This window comes from Balaenoptera musculus, chromosome 9 (genome assembly GCF_009873245.2).
Source record: "Balaenoptera musculus isolate JJ_BM4_2016_0621 chromosome 9, mBalMus1.pri.v3, whole genome shotgun sequence".
Classification (NCBI taxonomy): domain Eukaryota; kingdom Metazoa; phylum Chordata; class Mammalia; order Artiodactyla; family Balaenopteridae; genus Balaenoptera; species Balaenoptera musculus.
The window spans coordinates 70,364,340-70,389,261 of NC_045793.1; the positions used below are offsets into that span (position 1 = coordinate 70,364,340).

Here is a 24,922-nt window from a genome sequence, read left to right on the forward strand (position 1 = left end):
AAATAAAACTTTTTGGAAGATAAAAAGCAGAAAGTATAAGTTTCAGGTTTTTCCAGCTGCTGAATAGCTGAAGAAAAGACCATGTAACCCTGAAACTCTGGGCTCACCTTCCCCTAAGCTCTGTTTCCCTGAAAACTTATGAAAGTGAAACTTCAGCTTTTTTACCAGGTAGCATTACTTATGCTAAAACTAACTCCTGACTGGTGAACCACACCCAGGCTGGAAGAATTGTGAATGAACTATAAATACTAGACCTTCCTTCAAAGTAATTCAGCTTATAGCCAGGTGTTCCCCTTGCTGGTACCTGGAAGCTAATGACTATCAGCTGTTGCAAAAGATGTCAGTCCCTATTTGCAGCTGAAGCCTTCTGAAAGGATGGCTCACATACCACCTTCTGTGATCTCCTTCCCTCACCCCTGAGAAGCCAAGGTAGAGGGAGAAGTGGGGAGAGAAAAGCAGCCCCTAAACTCATGTGAGATGATGGATGAGCTCAGGAGCTAAAGCAGAAGACACGCCCACCTCTGCCCTGCCTTTTTCCCTGCCCTGTAGTCTTTCACAAAGTTGGTCCAACTAGCGCTATAAAGGCTTCTACTCTTAGGAGTCTGAACCTAAAATTGCTGGTGGTGTGCTTGCTACGAAAAGCAGGCTAACTCCCCAACACTGAGGCAATTTTGGAAACGGCAGTCATGGTATGGATCTGAAGCCAGGGGACAGGCTGAGGGTAAGAGTCTCTCCAGAGCCCATGTGGCCTGATCACTACATAGCCCCATACCAGCTGGGCTGGGGAACAATACTACTGTTTGGAGTTAAAAGCCTCAGTGGACTGTTTAACTCTTTTAACTGTGTAATTAGCTGTACTATTCAGATACCATGAAATGCTAGTGGCCACCTTGCCCAACATATTTTAGGTGAATGGAATGCCCTAGAATTTTGCAATACACAACCTGGGCAACCTTACTGCCAGCCTAGATAGCTAGCTAGACAGACAGACATTTCTTGTTTAATACAAGTCTTCCTGACAAAATTTGAGTTCAGAAAAATCTTGCACTAAAGTAAGGGAGGTGGATGGTAGGGAGACGGTTTGTGTAAAAATAGCACAAGGAGCAGAAAAGACAAGACCACTATAACTGGTAATTATAGCCTGCACAGAAATTTAAAAGGCACAGAAATGAAAGAGCGGAAATGCTGGTAATGCATTAATTAGAGAAGGAATGATGACTATGATACAACTGGGAATGAGCTCTGTGCCAGGAAGCTGCCATTAGGGTTGGCCCAGGAAGAAACGCATGCTGCCAGGAGCTGGGGAACCTCTCCGGGAAGTCAGAGCTGGGAGCAGGTACTCATTTTTAACTTTCCTTAAAGAGTGTCCTACAAGAGAGCCTAAAATTAATTTTTTAAATACCAGTTAATTACATTAACTATTAATTATAAAAATAAATTATAACTCTGGGAGTCTAAAAAAATGGTAAACCTAAAACTCTCGACAAGATTATATTGTAATGAGAATGTTCAATAGATAAAGTGTGCTGAATCTTTTTTTTTTTGAAGGACAGAAATTAGACCTTACACTTGGTTAACTTACAGCTAATTATATTAAAAGTAATGCTATTTAATTAAAGCTATATACAATTATATTGTATAGTTTCCAAACTTGCAGAAGGACTAAAGGATTATTTGTATCAATGCAACAAAGCATAGGAGGAAAGTAAAGTAGCAAACAAAACAATTGGCCGACAGCAATAACCAAAAAAAATAAGCTTGTAGAAAGAATCCCAAATATAAAAATAATAAAGATAAATGTAACACTTTTTAACTCTTTCTTAAGTGACAGATTTATCAGATTGGATTTTTAAGAAAAATCGAACTATATGCTAGCTATAATATAAATGTCTAATGAAAACTATCCTGAAAGTATGTACTTTACAGGACAAGATAGTTTTCATTAGACATTTATGTATGTACTGGTATGAAAAGGCATACCATGCAAATACTACCGAAAATTAAGGTTGTAGCAATATAATAGGGTTAAGACAAAAAAAACAAACATTAATACAGATAAACAGTACATAATAAAAAAACAAAACTTATAATAACCATAACCTTATTACTAAGAACATAGATTTTAAAACACAAAGCAAAAAAAAAAAAAAAAAAAGACTGAATTATGAGAAAACAATATCCAAATCCATAAACACAGAGGGATGTTTGACTGCACTTCTCTTAGAAACTAATGCATCAGACAAAATTTTTTTTTAACGTCAAAGGCTTCTGCTACCAGTGCAGCAGCTGAGTTGAGGGTGTTTCTCTTTCCTCCCAAGGTTATCATTCTATTCCTGTTTTTCTGGCTGTTTCTATCTAGGAAAAGTTGCACACAAGCTGATGCAACTTCACATTAAATGGACCTAACTGCTTTATTTACTAATCACATAGAAACTAATTTTTCTTACAGAAACAGATGTTGTAGCATAGAACATCTAGGTTGAACTGAAGGACACGCTACATGTATAATAGTTTTTAAAAGTTCTCACCAAGTCATGAGATTCTAAACTAGGAATGGAAGGCTTTCACTCCAGCTATAGGTCTGTAAGATTCAACATACCCTAGCTCCTTGAAAAGAAAAAATGTTAACGGCACTCAAAAAAATCAGTAGGTCAATTCTGTTCACCGTAGATTCCACAAATTAAGGAAATAGTGCGTAAAAGTGAATTCTGGGCAAACTATTTATATACCTACAAACTGCCTATTTACCCCATTGTTGACCTAAAACAAAGATGGGTTTATTCATTTGGGATCATCAGAGAATTGTGATTCCGTGTCTGTAACCATGGTGAGCCACGTGCAAATTCTCACACAGCAAGAAAAGGAGAAGGCTTTTATCGAGGGGGAAAAGGAAGTTGGAGGGCTATAGTAAACAAAGAGTCCATGACTTTCTACTCACTGAGTCTTCACCAGGAAAGAAGAGGAGTGTTTCTTCTTCCTGTCGGGCTCTGCTATAATCTCAGGGCATGAGAGCTCCCCCTTCTGGTCTCCTAATTCTTTTTAATAGAGGTTTATGTTTATTAATTTTTTCATACCACCAAACCAAGTACTTAAATTATAGGGAAACTTTAAGACATAAAGTAGTAGAACATAGGAGAATAACGCAGCTCCTTTTCTAAATACTTAGTATGTGCTAAATATTATTGTAGCTGACATATGTCACTTTTAAAGAAACAGATACGGATATTGACCTTATGAAATGTATATAATCAGGTTGATAAAATTCGAGCATGAAGAAGTAGGATGCATCTCAAAATTCTCTTTCACCATGTGAGAAAGCCTGATGACATCATAAAAACCGGAAGATAATCTCCAGCAGATGTACTTCCTAATACCAATAACGTAAAATTTAAGCATATACATAACACTGTGCTACTAATTTTGAATTCTAAAATACACCAGATACTTATGAGGTCCAGGAAAACATTGAGTTGGTACAATACAATCAACTTTAATTTTAAAAACAGGACAGATTTATACAACTGTAGCAGAAGGTTGCAAAATGGTCATGATAACTCAAGAAATGTAAATGTTTTTGCCTTAATAAAACAAACAGTTTGGACAGGATACAAGCACTTGTATCCATTGAAATGTAGCAAAACATTTCATCTAGGTTGACTTCTGCAGATTTGCTTATAGCTACACCAAATATATATTCTTTGGTCTCTTTTTGCACCATTCACTAATTTACTACATGTAAATTATAGGAAAAACAATATTCCCCAGTTAGGATGCCATTTCTAAATGTTCTTTTTCATGCATACATAAAAAAGATATGGATATCTTCCTACCCACCCCCCCCAAAAAATAATGTAATTTCATCTTTTTTAAAGGTAGCAAATTCACTCCTATAAAATAGTAAACTGCTTAAACATTTAACATGTGGATAACTTCATGGCTTTGTGGGTGGGCGAGGTTTCTGGCACTCAGAGTTTGGAAAAGGCTTCTCTCTGCCTCATGTCCTCTACATTCAGTTCTACACATGCTTTATATTTGTCTTAGTAACCATTTAATATACCCCTGGTCCCCAAGAACTCCAATTACTTTTTTATATTATAAAATGTGATTTTTCACTTGTCACTGAGGACAGGTACATTAATTAAAGGACAATAGCTAATATCACGTACAATATTCTTTAAAATATCAGGAATGTTCCATAACACCACATTTAACACTTCTGTCTCATTCCAGAGTCCATGTTCACAGGAAGGCCTGAGAAGGGAGTCAGGATTTGTGGTAGAAGGGAAAACAAACTCTTTGTTTATTTGACTAAGAAAAAAGTCAATTTGTGAAGCTTATGTATATATCCAAGTAATGCATTGCTTAATGCCCACCAAAGTAGAAGGAAGAATGGTCAAAATGAAAGTTCTGGTAATTATCAAATAATTGAGTTAGAAAGAATTGGTAGATAGACCAGAGGTTCTTTGAATCCACACAATAGATACTGCAAAATTATCAACATATGTGTACAGAAGAGTAAGTTGTGTGAATGAGGCCCAACATCTTCAAAACATCACTTTTCAAAAGAAATATCAGGGAAATCTAAAAATTGATGAAACTGGCCAATACTATGCAAATCAAAGTAAGAGTTTATCTTAAGGATAAAAAAGCCCCAAAAACTTCAGAAAAATTTTCATCTCACTTCAACTACTTATGAATTACATGGATTTTATTAATGAAAATTAATTTAATAAATTGTACTTCTAAAAAGAAAAAAATAAGCTTTTAATATTGAATCACTTCATTTTAGAACAAGTTTAAATCAATGCCATCATGAAATTCAACTCATAATTCTGATGAACAGAACTAATTAAGTTTTAAGCTATCGTGGAAACTGAGAGCAAATGCCTAACAACTCATTTGTAAATCTTAACAAAATACCAGCAAAGCTAGTGGGTTGGGAAATAATGGCATTTAATAAAAGGTAGTAAATAAAATAAAATAGTACTTTGCATTAAAATATCAACCATAGAAAAGGTTTAAATGTTTCTATTGATTCAAAGAATTAAAAAGTAAATGAGTTCTATAGTACCAGTAAAAATGTTACATTTGTATATACATTTTTTTTTCAGATCCTTATTTAAAAGATCAAAGTAATGGAATGAGAACTTCACATTTTAATAATTTTTTTTTTGTCAATTTGATTACTATGTGTCTCGGCGTGTTTCTCCTTGGGTTTATCCTGCCTGGGACTCTGCACTTCCTGGACTTGGGTGGCTATTTCTTTTCCCATGTTAGGGAAGTTTTCAACTATAATCTCTTCACATATTTTCTTGGGTCCTTTCTCTCTTCTCCTTCTGGGACCCCTATAATGTGAATGTTGGTGCATTTAATGTTGTCCCAGAGGTCTCTTAGGCTGTCTTCATTTCTTTTCATTCTTTTTTCTTTATTCTGTTCCACAGCAGTGAATTCCACCATTCTGTCTTCCAGGTCACTTATCTGTTCTTCTGCCTCATTTATTCTGCTCTTGATTCCTTCTAGTGTAGTTTTCATTTCAGTTATTGTATTGTTCATCTCTGTTTGTTTGTTCTTTAATTCTTCTAGGCCTTTGTTAAACATTTCTTGCATCTTCTTGATCTTTGCCTCCATTCTTTTTCCGAGGTCCTGGATCATCTTCATTATCATTATTCTGAATTCTTTTTCTGGAAGGTTGCCTATCTCCACTTCATTTAGTTGTTTTTCTGGGGTTTTTTCTTGTTCCTTCATCTGGTACATAGTCCTCTGCCTTTTCATTTGTCTATCTTTCTGTGAATGTGGTTTTCGTTCCATAGGCTGCAGAACTGTAGTTCTTCTTGCTTCTGCTGTCTGCCCTCTGGTGGATGAGGCTATCTAAGAGGCTTGTGCAAGCTTCCTGATGGGAGGGACTTGAGAACTTCATATTTTAAACAGTCAATAGAAAAACCGAGTATTACTTTAAAACATGTAAAAAAATCATAAAATGAACATTTTTCAGATTATTTCACAAGATTGATTCTCTTATAAGGACATAACTCTGCCACTGTTGTATTTTGCTATTAATACAATTATCTGAAGCATTATGTACAACTACAATTAAGTAACATCTGTATCGTCTGTAACAAACTTTAGAACCAAAAGTTAAAAGCAATCCCAATATGAAGCACTGATTTGTTTAGCTACTATTATCTGAAACATTTGACTCTGTATTTATTTATTTACTTATTTTTCTGTTTGAGAAAACTCTGAGAAAAATTGTCAGAGAATACAAATCATTGAAGAAGTTACCAAAAACAGGTGTGTGATTCTTCACTGAGTTTAGTATATAATCTTTATATATTTTAGTGCCTTGTCAAAATTTCATCTTACATGATAAAATTTATTACTGCTATTATTATTAAGGTTGTCTGCAGGCCATTTAGATCAGCATTTTCTGATTTTTTTAAAAAACAGGTATTTTTGGAGTTCACAAGTTAAGACACTCTATGCATTGGGGCAAACCACTACAAAAGTCCATTATAATACTTTGAATTTCTAAGAATAACTGATTCTGTTTTAATGTACCTACATTTGTAAGTGAAAATGTCAAGGCAAATTCAAGTCAATAAACATTTCTGAACACCTACACAAGCTGTCTTGAAAAAGGGAAAAAGACTCTGAGCACACGAATATAAAGGAAGGATTCCAAGACAAAATATTGTCACTCATACTTTAAGGATAATAGGAGTCAAGCAAGCAAGCACTAGAAAAATGGTGTCTCAGGTAGAAAAACTCACCAGAGTAAACACAGATGTGTCAGGTAACACAGTACATGTGCAGAACTATAGTAGTTCAGTATTACCAGAGGGCAAATTGCTCAGTGAAGAAAGAAGAATAAGGATGATAAAATTAAGCAAGAGCCAGAACAGCCCAAGGCTTTATGATCTGACTGAGCTTTGTCCAGGAGGGGATGAGGAGTGTCTAGAAGGTTTAAATAATGACGGGGTTCAGGGCAGGCCACCCCAAAATATACCACTTTGACATACTGATTGTTTTGAATTAAAGTTACCTGAGAAACAGTGGGTACAAGGACACTCTGAGCCTCCTTTATGTCCCCCGAAAGCAGGAAATAAGTTTCCATGTGGAAGCCACCCTCCCTGTACCAGGAGGTAAACAGACATTCTTATGGCCAGAGACAGGGCATTCAGGGCCGAGAAGTCTGTGTAAACACACTCTGCTTAGTTTCTTCACTAATTAGTACTGAAGCCTAAGTTTCTTTGTCTAAAAGGGTATATCAACAGGCTGCTTTGATTACTCTTGGGTACCTTTGCACATACAAAATTAAAATTTTTTTTCTCCTGTTAATCTGCCTTGTATCAATTATTAGACCAGCCAAAAGAACTTAGAGGGGTGGAGGGAAAATTTTCCCTTCCTGACAATGAGAGTAACATAGTAGATCTGCAATTAGCAAAATCTGTTATAGTGGCTGTGATGAGGTCAAAACTGAAAACAAAAGAGACACTTTTGGGAGGGACGGTTCTTGGAAGGAAGACGATGATTACAAACTTTTTAAACTTCATGCACTTAAACATTCCTGTCAAAACATAGGAATAATGAAAATTAGATGTAAAAACGTAGGAATTGGCACACAAGCAATACTTTAAATCATGAGACTGATGGCCCAGAGAGTATATGTCTATTAAAGAATGTCTAACAGTTATTTTAGTAAAGGTACTAAGTAACTGTGGCAAATAGATCATTTTGGATTGAAAATCTAAGCCGAAGTTCGAGAACCTATGGCCCATGAGTCAATCCAGCCTCCTGCCTGTTTTCTGTGAATGAAGTTGTATAGAAACACAGCCAGCCACACATGTTCTTTGACATCTTGTCTATGGCTGCTTTTGCACTATAGCAGAGTGGAATAGTTGCGACCAAGACCATATGGTGGATGAAGTCTAAAGTATTCATTATCTGGCCCTCTACAAGAACAATTTGAATTTGACACCCCTAATATAAAAAAATTATCTCAGATCCAGGGAAAGAAAATGGCCTCAATTATCTCTTGTAAAATGAGAGCATTCTACCAAATGATTTTTCAGACCCTTTTCTTCTTTAACAATCTATTGTTACTTGAAAAGGGCAAGTACTGACATCCCTCATCAATGTCATGTGATAAAGTGAAATGAGCACAGCGCTTATTCTTGAACTGAGGATAATAGCATCTATGATAATCAACTCTTAGGATTGCTCTGGGGATTAAATGGGATTATTTACTTTAAAAGAAAAGGATAGTGACTCATTATGTGAAACATTCAATGAGTGTCTGTTATTACTAACATTAACATAATTATACTAATAATATGCATTAGCAGGCCACATTTGGGGTTGGGGTGGGGTTCTGAGAATTATAAATGTCATGAGAGTTGCATTTCTTGCAAATGGGAAGAACAAGAAACAGAAGATCAGTTATATTTTCACTGGTTGAGCAAAAATCCTAGAACTCAGTTATTACCATAAACACATGGAATATTTTCAGAAGACATTTATAGTTCTTTCTCAAATGATCTAGAAATGGGTATAATACTCAGAGTACTCAGAAGAGACATGCAGGCTTAACAGTCCTGTCATTCCCAAATAAGAATTTTCCACTACTGACACTAGGATTATCTTGGCAACACTTGCTGCATTCTACCTTAGCAGGTACCAGTAAATAAAGTATCCCGGCATTTGAGTAGAATAAGTATAAACTTCAAAATCCCATAAAATAAAACCTGTGGTGCCTGGAAAACTGAATCATACTATACTTTTCAAAAGTGTCACGTATAAACTTATTGCAAGTAGGGTTCAAGCCAAAGGATGTCTGGAACAAGAAGCCTTTTACACTAATTCCATCATCTTTCCATTCTGTCAATAAAAGAAAGTTGAGTTTCCAGAAAACTGCCTAAGTAATCTATTTTTAGGTACCTATAGATTTTTATCCTAAGGGAATAGTGCTTAGGCTTGGAATATTCTTACCATCTTCCTGTCTGCTAATGACTCAACCCATGGACAAGATTTGTTTTACTGTTTTTGTTTTTTCTCAGAATGTGTAGCATTAGTACAGAGAAAATTTTGTAAAAAACATGATCCATCATACAAACAATATATAACTTGGCAAAAGCATTATAATATGAAAGGTATTTTAAATTGTGCTTATACCTGGAATTCTATTAAATTTCAATTATTAAGGAGGCCTTGGAGGCATGTAACTTGCCTTTTCAAGTATAGGTTTTAGGATAAAAACTTCTGTTCAAACACATACACACATAAAACACCAACACACAAACGCCTAGGAAGCTTTTGGATATGAGTGAAATCTTTCTAATTATTTCTGCCAACAAGTTCACGGTAATCATCTGCCTATTCAGCTTTCAGAAACAAACCATAAAGATCCTTCTCTAATGTTGCCTACTTTGCTATTATGCACCCAATTTCACAAAACATAAAATTGGAGATTATGCTTCCTCTCTTATTAAATGAAGCACTAAATCTTAGTACTTCTATCTCTTAAATATATCTTGATTCTAGCCATTTCTGCACATTCACTAAAAAACTACCCTAGTCCTAGCCACCACCATTATTTCTTAGACTACTGCAATAGCCTCTAAATGAAATCAAATGCATCAAGGAATCCCTTTGGATCACTTTAGTCCATTCTCTGTGTTGCATCCAGAATGATGTGTAAAATGCAAAGCTGATCACATCAATTTCTACTGTGCAGTACTCCTTTATAGAGTTCAAACTTCGAAGGCCCACCTTGACCTAGACCTGTGTAGTTCTCACCTTAACTCCCCCCAATGTGTAATTCATTCTCTGTTTCAGATACACTGGCTCTTTCCAGTTCTAACCATCCTATGTGCTACTCTTTCCAAATAGAAATGCTATTTCTCTTACTCCTCATAGACTCAGACCCCGCTCAGCCTTCCAAATTTCAGCTTTCTCCCTTATACTTAAGAAGATCTATCCTGATATTCTATTCCAGGCTAAATTTCCCCTTTCTCAAACAGACCTAATTAAAGTTCTTACCTTGGGGTGGTGGATAGAAGGGACAGATAGTGACCAGGGTCCTGTGACCTCCCAACCACTGGGTCACTTCCCAGGCTAACTCATCTTTTAACTAAGCTCATATTATTAAGAATCTTCATTTACAAAAACAAAAATAGCTAAATAATATTATTTCCTTACTTCAGATCAAGATATGAAAATCTGGAAAATTAGCACATATGGAAATGCCTCATTCTTCTAAAGTAAGATGTAATTTAAAAAAGTATTACATTATGAAATAAGCTACATGTATGTCAAAATACCTGACACACAGATGTTCAGTAAATGCTATATGAATTTATATTAAGCAATTAATTAGATAATGAAGAGACTAGGATAGTTCCCTGTAAAGTGCTAACTAGACAGCACCTAAAGTAAGTTTAAAATGAATTAGTAAGAAACAGCATTGGAGTGAGTTTTAATGATTAAGAAATCATTTTCAGAAGGTAGGACATGGCTACCCATGGAAGGATAGATTTCTTGGGAGATGGGAGAAAAATTAATCTTGCAACTGTTGTTAAAGAGAGAGAAAAAAAGGGATAAATGCAAAAAGGGAAGAGCTAGACTTAACACAATAAAACCCAGACTGTGAAAGAGGAAGATAAATAAGAAAGCGGTAAATACAAGAGAAACCATTTTTAAAATCCCATGAGTCTTGTGATAAGGATTAAAGTACAGAAAGGTGTCAAAAATTGCTCAAAAAAGGAATATCCTACCACCTGATTCATATTGAACATGACTATAATAATCTAAATTGCTCTACTATATCTTTATGTAAAAGACATCTGTCGTAGATCATACAAAAGTAAAAAGACATCACAAAATATTGTAGTATAGACAATATTTTTAGAAAGAGAAGCTACTTAGATGCAATCAAGGACATCCTGCTCTTTTATAGATAAAAATTCTGACCCAAAGTTCAGAGACAGGAAATAACTTGACAAGGTTAATAGGTATGTTATTTGCACACACCTAGTACCTGTACCTTGAATCCCACTCCAGGTTCACATCCTTACCTTGCCAAAGATCTCCTAAAACGTTAAATAGCCAATTCTTTCTATTCAACACCTCCTTTACAAAAATATAATTTTGGGTAGAAGGACGTGCTCTCACTCCCTCCTGCGAGAGCACCAGAATCACAACTGGCTGCTGGACAATCATTGACAGGAAGACCCTGGACTTCACCAAGGAGGATACCCCACGTCCAAGGACAGAGGAGAAGCCACAGTGAGACGGTAGGAGGGGCGCAATCAGAGTAAAATCAAATCCCATAACTGCTGGGTGGGTGGCTCACAGACTGGTGAACACTTATACCACAGAAGTCCACCCACTGGAGTGAAGGTTCTGAGCCCCACGTCAGGCTTCCCAACCTGGGGGTCTGGCTACGGGAGGAGGAATTCCTAGAGAATCAGACTTTGAAGCCTAGTGGGAATTGATTGCAGGACTTTGACAGGACTGGGGGAAACAGAGACCCACTCTTGGAGGGCACACACAAAGTAATGTGTGCATCGGGACCCAGGGGAAGGAGCAGTGACCCTGGGGGAGACTGAACCAGACCTACCTGCTGGTGTTGGGGGGTCCCCTGCAGAGGCGAGTGGTGGCTCTGTTTCACCGTGGGGATAAGGACACTGGCAGCAGAGGTTCTGGGAAGTTCTCCTTGGCGTGAGCCCTCCCAGAGTCTGCCATTAACCCCACCAAAGAGCACGGGTAGGCTCCAGTGTTGGGTTGCCTCAGGCAAAACAACCAACAGGGAGGGAACCCAGCCCCACCCATCAACAGTCAAGTGGATTAAGGTTTTACTGAGCTCTGACCGCCACAGCAACAGTCAGCTCTACCCACCACCAGAGCCTCCCATCAAGCCTCTTAGATAGCCTCAACCACCAGAGGGCAGACAACAGAAGCAAGAAAAACTACGATCCTGCAGCCTGTGGACCAAAAACCACAGTTACAGAAAGAGAGAGAAGATGAAAAGGCAGAGGGCTATGTACCAGATGAAGGAACAAGAAAAAACCCCAGAAAAACAACTAAATGAAGTGGAGATAGGCAACCTTCCAGAAAAAGAATTCAGAATAATGATAGTGAAGATGATCCAGGACCTCGGAATAAGAATGGAGGCAAAGATTGAGAAGATGCAAGAAATGATTAACAAAGACCTAGAAGAATTAAAGAACAAACAAACAGAGATCACCAATACAATAACTGAAATGAAAACTACACTAGAAGGAATCAATAGCAGAATAACTGAGGCAGAAGAACGGATAAGTGACCTGGAAGACAGAATGGCGGAATTCACTGCTGCGGAACAGACTAAAGAAAAAAGAATGAAAAGAAATGAAGACAGCCTAAGAGACCTCTGGGACAACATTAAACACAACAACATTCGCATTATAGGGGTCCCAGAAGGAGAAGAGAGAGAGAAAGGACCAGAGAAAATATTTGAAGAGATTATAGTCGAAAACTTCCCTAACATGGGAAAGGAAATAGCCACCCAAGTCCAGGAAGCGCAGAGAGTCCCATACAGAATAAACCCAAGGAGAAACACGCCGAGACACATAGTAATCAAAGTGGCAAAAATTAAAGACAAAGAAAAATTATTGAAAGCAGCAAGGGAAAAATGACAAATAACATACAAGGGAACTCCCATAAGGTTAACAGCTGATTTCTCAGCAGAAACTCTGCAAGCCAGAAGGGAGTGGCATGATATACTTAAAGTGATGAAAGGGAAGAACCTACAACCAAGATTACTCTACCCGGCAAGGATCTCATTTAGATTTGATGGAGAAATCAAAAGCTTTACAGACAAGCAAAAGCTAAGAGAATTCAGCACCACCAAACCAGCTCTACAACAAATGCTAAAGGAACTTCTCTAAGTGGGAAACACAAGAGAAGAAAAGGACCTACAAAAACAAACCCAAAACAATTAAGAAAATGGTCATAGGAACATACATATCGATAATTACCTTAAACGTGAATGGATTAAATGCCCCAACCAAAAGACATAGACTGGCTGAATGGATACAAAAACAAGACCCATATATATGCTGTCTACAAGAGACCCACTTTAGACCTAGGGACACATACAGACTGAAAGTGAGGGGATGGAAAAAGATATTCCATGCAAATGGAAATCAAAAGAAAGCTGGAGTAGCTATACTCATATCAGATAAAATAGACTTTAAAATAAAGAATGTTACAAGAGACAAGGAAGGACACTACATAATGATCCAGGGATCAATCCAAGAAGAAGATATAACAATTATAAATATATATGCACCCAACATAGGAGCACCTCAATACATAAGGCAACTGCTAACAGCTATAAAAGAAGAAATCAACAGTAACACAATAATAGTGGGGGACTTTAACACTTCACTTACACCAATGGACAGATCATCCAAAATGAAAATAAATAAGGAAACAGAAGCTTTAAATGACACAATAGACCAGATAGATTTAATTGGTATATATAGGACATTCCATCCAAAAACAGCAGATTACACGTTCTTCTCAAGTGTGCACGGAACATTCTCCAGGATAGATCACATCTTGGGTCACAAATCAAGCCTCAGTAAATTTAAGAAAATTGAAATCATATCAAGCATCTTTTCTGACCACAACACTATGAGATCAGAAATGAATTACAGGGAAAAAAACGTAAAAAAGACAAACACATGGAGGCTAAACAATACGTTACTAAATAACCAAGAGATCACTGAAGAAATCAAAGAGGAAATAAAAAAATACCTAGAGACAAATGACAATGAAAACACGACGACCCAAAACCTATGGGATGCAGCAAAAGCGGTTCTAAGAGGGAAGTTTATAGCTATACAAGCCTACCTAAAGAAACAAGAAAAATCTCAAGTAAACAATCTAACCTTACACCTAAAGAAACTAGAGAAAGAACAAACAAAACCCAAAGTTAGCAGAAGGAAAGAAATCATAAAGATCAGAGCAGAAATAAATGAAATAGAAACAAGGAAAACAATAGCAAAGATCAATAAAACTAAAAGTTGGTTCTTTGAGAAGATAAACAAAATTGATAAGCCATTAGCCAGACTCATCAAGAAAAAGAGGGAGAGGACTCAAATCAATAAAATCAGAAATGAAAAAGGAGAAGTTACAACAGACACCGCAGAAATACAAAGCATCCTAAGAGACTACTACAAGCAACTTTATGCCAATAAAATGGACAACCTGGAAGAAATGGACAAATTCTTAGAAAGGTATAACCTTGCAAGACTGAATCAGGAAGAAACAGAAAATATGAACAGACCAATCACAAGTAATGAAATTGAAACTGTGATTAAAAATCTTCCAACAAACAAAAGTCCAGGACCAGATGGCTTCACAGGTGAATTCTATCAAACATTTAGAGAAGAGCTAACACCCATCCTTCTCAAACTCTTCCAAAAAATTGCAGAGGAAGGAACACTCCCAAACTCATTCTATGAGGCCACCATCACCCTGATACCAAAACCAGACAAAGACACTACAAAAAAAGAAAATTACAAACCAATATCACTGATGAATATAGATGCAAAAATCCTCAACAAAATACTAGCAAACAGAATCCAACAATACATTAAAAGGATCATACACCACGATCAAGTGGGATTTATCCCAGGGATGCAAGGATTCTTCAATATACGCAAATCAATCAATGTGATACACCATATTAACAAATTGAAGAATAAAAACCATATGATCATCTCAATAGATGCAGAAAAAGCTTTTGACAAAATTCAACACCCATTTATGATATAAACTCTCCAGAAAGTGGGCATAGAGGGAACCTACCTCAACATAATAAAGGCCATATATGACAAACCCACAGCAAACATCATTCTCAATGGTGAAAAACTGAAAGCATTTCCTCTAAGATCAGGAACGAGACAAGGATGTCCACTCTCACCACTATTATTCAACATAGTTCTGGAAGTCCTAGCCACGGCAATCAGAGAAGAAAAAGAAATAAAAGGAATACAAATTGGAAAAGAAGAAGTAAAACTGTCACTGTTTGCGGATGACATGATACTATACATAGAGAATCCTAAAACTGCCACCAGAAAACTGCTAGAGCTAATTAATGAATATGGTAAAGTTGCAGGATACAAAATTAATGCACAGAAATCTCTTGCATTCCTATACACTAATGATGAAAAATCTGAAAGAGAAATTATGGAAACACTCCCATTTACCATTGCAACAAAAAGAATAAAATACCTAGGAATAAACCTACCTAGGGAGACAAAAGACCTGTATGCAGAAAACTATAAGACACTGATGAAAGAAATTAAAGATGATACCAACAGATGGAGAGATATACCATGTTCTTGGATTGGAAGAATCAACATTGTGAAAATGAGTATACTACCCAAAGCAATCTACAGATTCAATGCAATCCCTATCAAATTACCAATGGCATTTTTTACGGAGCTAGAACAAATCATCTTAAAATTTGTATGGAGACACAAAAGACCCCGAATAGCCAAAGCTGTCTTGAGGCAAAAAAATGGAGCTGGAGGAATCAGACTCCCTGACTTCAGACTATACTACAAAGCTACAGTAATCAAGACAATATGGTACTGGCACAAAAACAGAAACATAGATCAATGGAACAAGATAGAAAGCCCAGAGATTAACCCACGCACCTATGGTCAACTAATCTATGACAAAGGAGGCAAAGATATACAATGGAGAAAAGACAGTCTCTTCAATAAGTGGTGCTGGGAAAACTGGACAGCTACATGTAAAAGAATGAAATTAGAATACTCCCTAACACCATACACAAAAATAAACTCAAAATGGATTAGAGACCTAAATATAAGACTGGACACTATAAAACTCTTAGAGGAAAACATAGGAAGAACACTCTTTGACATAAATCACAGCAAGATCTTTTTTGATCCACCTCCTAGAGTAATGGAAATAAAAACAAAAATAAACAAGTGGGACCTAATGAAACTTCAAAGCTTTTGCACAGCAAAGGAAACCATAAACAAGACGAAAAGACAACCCTCAGAATGGGAGAAAATATTTGCAAATGAATCAACAGACAAAGGATTAATCTCCAAAATATATAAACAGCTCATTCAGCTCAATATCAAAGAAACAAACACCCCAATCCAAAAATGGGCAGAAGACCTAAATAGACATTTCTCCAAAGAAGACATACAGATGGCCACGAAGCACATGAAAAGATGCTCAACATCACTAATTATTAGAGAAATGCAAATCAAAACTACAATGAGGTATCACCTCACTCCTGTTAGAATGGGCATCATCAGAAAATCTACAAACAACAAATGCTGGAGAGGGTGTGGAGAAAAGGGAACCCTCTTGCACTGTTGGTGGGAATGTAAATTGATACAGCCACTATGGAGAACAATATGGAGGTTCCTTAAAAAACTAAAAATAGAATTACCATATGACCCAGCAATCCCACTACTGGGCATATACCCAGAGAAAACCGTAATTCAAAAAGACACATGCACCCGAATGTTCATTGCAGCACTATTTACAATAGCCAGGTCATGGAAGCAAGCTAAATGCCCATCAACAGACGAATGGATAAAGAAGTTGTGGTACATATATACAATGGAATATTACTCAGCCATAAAAAGGAACGAAATTGAGTCATTTGTTGAGACGTGGATGGATCTAGAGAGTGTCATACAGAGTGAAGTAAGTCAGAAAGAGAAAAACAAATATCGTATATTAATGCATGTATGTGGAACCTAGAAAAATGGTACAGTTGAGCCAGTTTGCAGGGCAGAAGTTGAGACACAGATGTAGAGAATGGACATATGGACACCAAGGGGGGAAAACTGCGGTGAGGTTGGGATGGGGGTGTGCTGAATTGGGCGATTGGGATTGACATGTATACACTGATGTGTATAAAATTGATGCCTATTAAGAACCTGCAGTATAAAAAAACAAACAAAACAAAACAAAACAAAAAATATATATATATAATTTTGTTTTCTCCATGAAGTAAAATCCTTTTAGATATTATAAACAAAGTCAGGCTTAGCTATGTTCATATTAACATATATATTAATTTATAATAAATTACAGAAGTATAACATGTAATTTTAAAATAATAAATGGTACTGAAAATATATTTGGTCCCATCTTTGTAAAGAAATAGCATAACATAATTAAGCTAAGGGCCATTTCCACTGCTTAAAATAGAATCCAGTGCACAAAAAAAATCTAATAAAAGAAATCCCCAGACATAATTTTTAAAAACTGAATGACCAAACCAATTGTTTATTTCCTTTTCTAGGGCTAAAATTCATGTAAGCCACTTAACAAAGGAGGCTATTTTCATTTATTTTGCCTCCTATTCATTTCATGTTAAATTTTATAAACTGATTTGCTAGGACAGCACTGGCAAATAAATTCACAAACAACTTTGCTCATCTGACCAAGTTTAGTAAACTACTTAAAACAGAAAATTAGTGATTCCAAACCCCATGCTTAATCAAGAAAAAAAAAATTATTCAGAAAACAGAGAAAAAGTTCTCTGGAATTCTTTCTCTTTGTACATCCATTAGAACATCATTCTATCTGAAAATAAATAACCTTTATTCATTAAAAGAAAGACTACCACAAGGTATGTCCTATGAGAATCAGTTCTTTACACATCATCAGTTACATGTCCATCACAATTAATCTTAGGGAATTTCTATATCCCACAACACAAACTTTCTAGTAACCATTTAGCCGGAAGCAAAGATCTCCTAAAACTTAAAAAAACAGTCAATTCTTTCTATTCAACACCTCCTACAAGAATGACTTCATCATTCCTCATCTTTGTGTTAGATATGAATCCCTTTGTGATTGAAAGGGCAAAAAGGTTCTAAAGGTATTTTAAACCAATATTTACTTAGATTTTATTATTGATTTAGGCAGGAAATACCTGAGACTTACTATATGAGAAGAAAACAAATGAAAACATTCGTAGAATTTTGTGGAAGTGATTGCATTTCTGCCACTGAAGCTGTATACAAACATGAAAGAGAAAACTTTAAAGTATCTTAAGTGATGACATCACAGACGTTTAACATATAATAAAGTTATAATTTTCTAAGGGAAAAATCAAGGTATCCATAAGGCTACAATAGCAACATGGTTGAGATAGGAATAGAAGAGGGAATGGGGCCTAATCTCTTGGTCATTCATTGGCTATTAAACACTCATACACACACACACACACACACACACACACACACAATATATCCATTCAAAAATAAATGTAAATAAACTAGGACCTGAAACATTCATAGTTGACCCTTGAACAATGTGGGGGGTTAGGGGCACCAACCCTTTTCACAGCTGAAAATCCACACATAACTTGCGGTCAGCCCTCTGAATACACGATTCCTTCTCCATCCCACAGTTCCTCAGCATCCGTGGATTCAACCATCTAGGATCCTGTAGTACTACAGTATTTACTACTAAAAAAAATCTGCCTATTAGTGGACCTGCGCAGTTCAAACCAATATTGTTCTAAGGTAAACTGTGCCCCATAAAGAGTAAACCCAATATGGAAGCAGTAAGAATTATGATAGGAAGCGCTCTCTTTTTTGGTCTTATAAGAAATTTTGCCTTAAAAACACACTTTCTTAGTCCAGTAGTAATAAGGTTAACAGAATGAAATGTATAGAACAAGAAGTTAAAGTGAAAAATATACATGCTGGGTTCTGTTAAGAAATTTAACAGGACCACAGATTTTTATAAGTTAAATTCGATAAAGGCTCAGTACCCTGTGAAGCTAAAGAAAGAAACCATTAGCACTTAAAGGAAGGAATCAATGTGTTTTTCCAATTGTCATTTGTTCTTTATTAGGAAGAAATTTTAAACACATATATATATGTATATGTGTATTTTTAATCTCTTTCCATCTTATTATTTAACACATTCATGAGAGCAGAAGAGTAACAAGTGTATATGATAAACTGCACATTGGATTGATTCTGTTCCTGGCTCTGCCACTGTTGAGTGTGGAACCTTCTGGAAACAATTTACATCTCTGTGACAGTTTCCCCAGATGTGAATGTATCAAGTGTCAACTGATGGTGGTTTTCCATTTTTTTTATTTGCTGACATGTTCAAATATTAAACATTTTGAAGTATTTTAAAGATCATGTACTCTGATCTATTATGTCAATAAACTACTTCCCTGTAACTAGAACTAAATTAGGCACTTTTGAAGGTTTATTTATGTTTTTCAAAGCATTAAAATTCCATATGGGAATTTATGTTTTTTGCTTAAGTAAATTCATGAAAAGATTCCTATCTCTCCTAAAGCACCAATAAAATTACTGTCTACATTGTCAGGGGAAATTAGAGCTCTTGGGTAATTATCCAGATAATTACTGTAAAATTACTTTTTTGTGAAAAGTGATAAACTATTTTATCAAGTAAAATTAAAGAATTTGTTTCATTTCTCAGTTTTTAACTTCCACTTAAATTTGTGGCCAATTTCTTTCTGCTTTTAAAAATTAAACTTTTGGTGCCTATTATATGAATCAGCTATGCTCACTGAATAAATAAGAATATACTGTCCATTATCTCATCTGATAGTAGTACTAAAGGATATTTTGTGGAAATCTTGCCAGATCCAAATAAAGTAGAATCTCTATTTTATTTTCTGGACCTGGAAAGTATTTTTTGACAGTTTTACATTTGATTTTACATAAACTTGGATGGAAAACAGCTACACTTAGCCCTGTCTTCTGAAAATCTCCTCCATTGCCGGGGAAAAAACACCTCTCTGATCATTAATTTCTAAGCAAAGACAGCCTACAATTCAGACTCTTAACACTTCTGTGTCTTGTACAATTTAAATAGAAGCCTATGGGGTTTTTTTGGAGTGATTTTTATATCAGAAACTTTATGAATTTACCTTTTACTATTCTAATAGATCTAAAGTATTGTCTTTTCTAAATATTTGTTTATCATTACTTAAGTAGTGAACAAAAACAAATAATAGGAGTAGAAAATAGAGAACTGAACACGTCCCATGTTGATAGTTATTGTATCAGATGATTCCAAAAGAGCTTTCAGATGACCCTCTTGACAGCTGCAATCTGAAAAAGGTGCTAGCAGTACTATACACCCCCTGGTAACCGCAAGAAAGAGAGGCTAACAAAAACTTCAGTCAACTCGGGATAAAAACTTGGCTCCTTGATAACTTATGTGATAGACTAAACAGCATCAGAAATCACATCTGAAAAGGATTCTTAAACATAATTCCTACACAACTTTACGAAAGAAAGCATTGGCTTTTAATGTTTATAAGGTTTTTCTTGTTAAAAAAAAACACAGAAAGTGATCTAAATTTTAAAAATTCCTTCATGCCAACCAGTTTCTAGTTTTAAAAAGGCTTTTTTTTTTCTTTCAAGTAGAGACTAGTCTAGTACAAGGTGTGATTGCTATCCAAATATGTGTTCCCAAAGGCTCACAGTTGAAAGATTGCATACAATAACAAACGTCATCCTAAGCCACACAGATGCACTGAGCAACAGAATACTTAAAAAGTGACCCCACCCAACTATCTCTGCTCACTTTAATGCTGGCACCTATTTTATCATCCGTCAGTCTCCAGCTGACTACAGAAATCTGGAAAATTCGGATAATTCATTATAACTACAATTAAGTTATACCTACCAAAACAAAAGATTTTTTAAGTTGATCAAATTAACATTGATAAATTCCTTAAATCATATTCAACAACATCAAGAATTAAGAAGCAGGCAAAATTAGACTACTTGAAATACATAAAAAGAATATAAGAATGATGACCAAATAGATGGTCCAAAAGGGTATTTTGAACAAAGTAGTAATAAAGAATATTTCTTACAAAACTAAAAATAACCAAAAATATTTTCGCAAAAATGACCACTTGAAATGAAGCATGTCACAACATATTATCATATAAATGTCTACAAGATCATTCGAAAAAGTTTATTTTTGCAAACATAACCTAAATTTTAGAAATAGAAGATAAAATAAAATTATTTTAATAAATATCTTAGTTCTTCTAAAATAAAATCCCAATTATTTGTCCTACTTTTCATGCTAAAGTTTTGTTCCTTTCTCTACATGGATCTTAAAGCAGTAGCCTCTACCTATGCCAGTTTACCTTAGATAACAAAAACCTCCTACATTAAGTATTTCCTAACCCATTTTGCTTTCATAAAATCCAGGGAGAAGTTGATCTCTGATCTTTGAACAACCAAGAATCCTACAGAACCCGAACTAAAACCTAAGCATCCTAAATACCTAGAACCCAGCACCACTAATCGTCCATTCCTTTAGTAGTTAGCTCCCTCCAAGGGGTAAATACTCCAGAATGAAGTTGAAAGTCACATGTACCTTTTTTTTTTTTTTAATATTTATTTATTTATTTTTGGCTGCGTTGGGTCTTCGTTTCTTTGCGAGGGCTTTCTCTAGTTGTGGCAAGCGGGGGCCACTCTTCATCGCGGTGCGCGGGCCTCTCACCATCGTGGCCTCTCTCACTGCGGAGCACAGGCTCCAGACGCGCAGGCTCAGTAGTTGTGGCTCACGGGCCCAGTTGCTCCGCGGCATGTGGGATCTTCCCAGACCAGGGCTCGAACCCGTGTCCCCTGCATTAGCAGGCAGATTCTCAACCACGGCGCCACCAGGGAAGCCCCACATGTACCTTTTGAATGACTACTGAATGACAGCTAACCAGGGTATTCCAAAATATTTTCCTATGTCTACATAAGAATATAATAGAAGAGGTATGTGGGCTTCATCAATACTGTAGGCCTGACATCAATTTTTTAGCACTGAGAACATGATCTAATGTTTTCGTCAAACAAATGCCCCAGCTAAACTGACTTTCAGTCCCATTTCTTCTGAATGTTTGTCCTTGTACAGTAAAACATGATGACACTGCAAATGACAGCCTTAACTAAATACCCTCTGAGTTGAAAAGACCCTCACAAACACCTACTCAACCACAATTTTCCTTTTCATCTGACTGATTCCTACCAAGCCTTCCTCTCTTCAGATGGACTGAAAATCAAAGTTGATAAACCTTGGCATAGGAAAAAGGACCACTGTACTACATCTCAGCCAAGAAAAAATAGGCCCGTAAACATTTACAATACATGCATTCAATAACTATTGAATCACATAATCCCAAAATAAAAATGGAGATACTTTTCTATGACTCGGATGTCACTTTGGATTTACTTTCTGATGAATAAAATCTACCTGTTGAGGGAAGCAAATGAACAGACTCTTCTCAGAATTTAAAAGTGCTTTAAAAAGGCTTATTAAAAAAAAAAAAAAAAAATCCCCCATGGTAGGGTCCTTTTTGTCTTGGCTTAATTTTGTAGAGAAGTAATTCAGATAGAAGCAAAGTAAACATACCATAGCCTCAGAGCTACCTGATTCACATAATATCTTTTCAATTACATCTATATGTCTGCATATGTATTCATACTTTCATATCCACACACTATATGTATATGTGTATGTATTGTTCCCACTTAACTAATGTAAAAATTGTGTCCCCAGATATCTAGACTCAACTTTAAGTCTTTTATTCTACACTATAATATTTTCCACACAACTATTTATTTGGGGAATATTTGAATGATTCTGCCAAATTTTAAGTCACAGGGAAACTGAAATGGCCTTTTGTCAATTTGGGGGTCAAGTAGCATCAGAAGGAAAAAAAAGATGAAGCCTTTACACAATCATTTACAGGACAATTAAAAAATCCAGAGACAATTTACTTGACTCTCAATCCAACAAGGCAGTATTCTTTACCTTTCCAGTGATTTGTTCCACCCCAAGGATACAGATTCCAGATATGTTCTAGTGACATTTTCCTATTAAGTTTAATAATAACCCTAATAATCACCACACTGATTCTACCTATGCAATGGGAAAATAACAGGTAGACAAGTATTAACTATAGAGTGACAACTCTCCAGTTTAAAGTGAACATTTTACAGTTTTTATAGCATATTGACTTAGCGTATACTGACATAATAATACTATTCTAAAACTAGTTCTCGTAGACACTTCCTTCCTAACTAGAGGATTGTCCATCTTTTCCCTTAGTTTAATACAGAACACTAGGTAGCCAAAAAAAAGAATGAAAATCTGGCACTTCTAGGATACGTGAAATGGAACTCTACAGAAGTCAACAGAAAACTAAATTCAAATATTTATGGAAGCAATACAAAGGACTGAACTTGAGATACAATAGTAACAATAAACTACAAGAACTAACAGTTTAAAAATGCTGTGTGTGTGTGTGTGTGTGTGTGTGTGTGTGTGTATGTATTTGGTGAAGAGAAGCAGTGGAAAGGGGTAGAAGGAAAATTCAACGATGACACAGATTCCCACCTGGGTGCCTGCCACAACTATACTGCCACTAAGAGAAGTCAATTGACGGGGAATGTGCTTTTGGGAAAGATCTGACATGCTAGGTGTGAGAAGATAGTCAAGTACTCAAATGGAAGTTCCTGATAAAATGCTGAACAATGTAGGACTGAAGCTCAGGAATCAGATTAGAGCAGCATCAGTAAGCTTTGACTCATCTCATACAAATTGGAAAGAGCAGGAGCTAGACTGTTCAATGAAACTAACATTGCACGGCTGCCAAGGGCCCAGCACTATAATATCAACTATATTTTACATTCACTCATTTTAATCCCGACAGTGATTTAAGAAGTAGGGGTACTAGCCTCATTTCTAAAAGGAGGAAAGCAAGCCTCAAAAAAGTTAAGTAACTTGATCAAGGAACCGAGGTATTCTGAATTCAAAGCCTTTGCTCTCTTTATAGTACTCTTCTGCCTCTTCAGAAGAATATCTGGGGACATGGTATGAATGAGATTTCTAGCAAGTTAATGTGGAGCGATGAATAGGGAGCCAAATAGAACTCTGAATTTATCTCCAACCTATGGAGACTTAGAGCCCTTCAACATTGGGAACATTTCATGCTGTTCCTAAAAATCTCAATGAAAACATCTATATTTCTGTTAACATCATTCACATGAGGAATTTGGGTTTCCATGATCAGCAGCACTCATGGAACTCATCTCTAGGGCATAAAATCAAATACCATAGGCAGGTGAAATAATCAAACTTCCCCCAACTGCTAATTTGTTTCTACTTGCATGGCTCAGTCTAGAGCTACTTATTTTTAGTGCAAATTTTCTTTATTCTGTATTAATAATCTCACCTAACAAGAATTTAATTCCCACACTAAGACACAGGTCTGAGCTTTATGAATTCAGCAATTGCCAAGCAATTGTTTTGAGAATTTCATGTTTGGAACGCCTTCCCACAGCAAAATGCTGCTGACAACAGATTCTTCTCAGCTAGTTTGTCAGTCCTGGGCTCTGATTTTGTTACTTCCTGGTTTTGCCCTCTGAAATTCCCCTCTGCTGCACAGTTTAAAAGGCCAATCAAGTAAATTCTGTACTAAACATACACTTTTAGTCTTTCACAGAAAAGATCTCTCCAAAACTTTCATGGGCCATTCTTCTAGGACTTCTCTTTTATCTGTTGCTCATTCTACTTTTGCTGTCCATGGAACAGAGAAGATGAAACAACCTAAGAGTATTTTCTTCCATCTGATTTGTGCCCCTCAGTTTTTTAACTTTGGGATTTCTTCTCTAATGGCATTCTGGTAGTACACTAAAATAAAGCTCTTTCACATTATCCAAACAACAAGTCAACTCAGCAATAACCTCTGAAATTCTAATGAAGGAAAAGACATGCAATTTTTGCTAGGGTGAAAACCTAGCAAATCAGTTCAACCAAATAATTGAAATAATAAGGACCTGCAGTCAGAGAAGTCAAAGCA

The 24,922-nt window shown here is 36.0% G+C and overlaps 1 protein-coding gene across 4 annotated transcripts in view; it reads right to left on the bottom strand.

The window, feature by feature from the left end:
* Nucleotides 1-24,922, bottom strand: part of CRPPA (CDP-L-ribitol pyrophosphorylase A) — a 391,837-nt gene that overhangs the window by 192,848 nt on the left and 174,067 nt on the right. The gene's annotated exons all lie outside the window — the stretch shown is intronic.